The following is a 1,568-nucleotide window of genomic DNA, read 5'->3' as shown; positions in this document are numbered from 1 at the left end:
CTCAGGAGCTCAGTGAATTCAAGCGTGGTACCGTGATAGATATTCCTCAGTCAACTGTTAGTGGTATTATAGCAAAGTGGAAGCAACTGGGAACAACAGCAACTCAGCCACGAAGTTGTAGGCCACATAAAATGACAGAGCGGGATCAGCGCATGATGAAGCGCACAGTGTACTGTGTAAATGCCACTGGTGATGTCAATGTCAGTCAGTGCATCTAACAGTCCCACTATAAGTCACTGATCACCGCCATTACACGTAATAGAAAAAGCCCCACAAACAGTATAGATACACCAAAGGTTGCAGATGCTATAACTTTCACACAAACCAATCAATATACACTAACTGGTTTTTCTTTACCGAAGACTTTTAGCAGAATACCTTTTGGCCTACACTTATAAAGAAATTAGATTTTTTTTAATATATATAATAAATTAATTAGATATAATAAAATGAATAATTACAACAAAAAAATTAAAACCCAGTGGTGATCAATAGAGATGAGCGAATCGAACCTGGCGAAGTGGAATTCATTTCGAATATCAGGAAAAATTCGATTCGCATCGAATCCGAATTTTAGCAAACTTTGGGTGCACGAATCGAATTTTTCCCGATCAGCCGGCAAAAGTGTCACTGCAGAGAGCTCCGCTATTTCTGACAGTTCTGACAGTTCATTTACAGCGGTTGAAACATTGTATCTATTTGTTTCCATTTAGGATACAGATGTTTTTATTCGGAAATAAATAGATACAATGTTTCAACCGCTGTAAATGTGAAGGAACTGTCAGAGAACTCTCAGAAATAGCGGAGCTCTCTGCAGATACACTTTTTGCTGTACTGGAATACTTCTTCTTTTCATTCTCCTTCTTCTTTTCATTCTTCTTCTTCTTCTTTTCATTCTTCTTTTCATTCTTCTTCTTCTTCTTTTCATTCTTCTTCTTCTTCTTCTTTTCATTCTTCTTTTCATTCTTCTTCTTCTTCTTTTCATTCTCCTTCTTCTTTTCATTCTTCTTCTTCTTCTTTTCATTCTTCTTCTTCTTCTTTTCATTCTTCTTTTTCTTTTCATTCTTCTTCTTCTTCTTTTCATTCTTCTTTTCGTTCTTTTTCTTCTACTTTTCATTCTTCTTCTTCTTCTTTTCATTCTTCTTCTTCTTCTTTTCATTCTTCTTCTTCTTCTTCTTTTCATTCTTCTTTTCATTCTTCTTCTTCTTCTTTTCATTCTTCTTCTTCTTCTTTTCATTCTTCTTTTCATTCTTCTTCTTCTTTTCATTCTTCTTCTTCTTTTCATTCTTCTTTTCATTCTTCTTCTTCTTTTCATTCTTCTTCTTCTTCTTTTCATTCTTCTTTTCATTCTTCTTCTTCTTCTTTTCATTCTTCTTCTTCTTCTTTTCATTCTTCTTTTCATTCTTCTCATTCTTCTTTTCATTCTTCTTTTCATTCTTCTTCTCATTCTTCTTTTCATTCTTCTTCTTCTTCTTTTCATTCTTCTTTTCATTCTTCTCATTCTTCTTTTCATTCTTCTTCTCATTCTTCTTTTTATTCTTCTTCTTCTTCTTTTCATTCTTCTTCTT

Source organism: Staurois parvus, unplaced genomic scaffold (assembly GCF_062004578.1).
Source record: "Staurois parvus isolate SC_StPar_1 unplaced genomic scaffold, SC_StPar_1.0 ptg000004l, whole genome shotgun sequence".
Classification (NCBI taxonomy): domain Eukaryota; kingdom Metazoa; phylum Chordata; class Amphibia; order Anura; family Ranidae; genus Staurois; species Staurois parvus.
The sequence above is the reverse complement of the archived record's forward strand: the minus strand, read 5'-3'. Positions refer to the sequence as shown.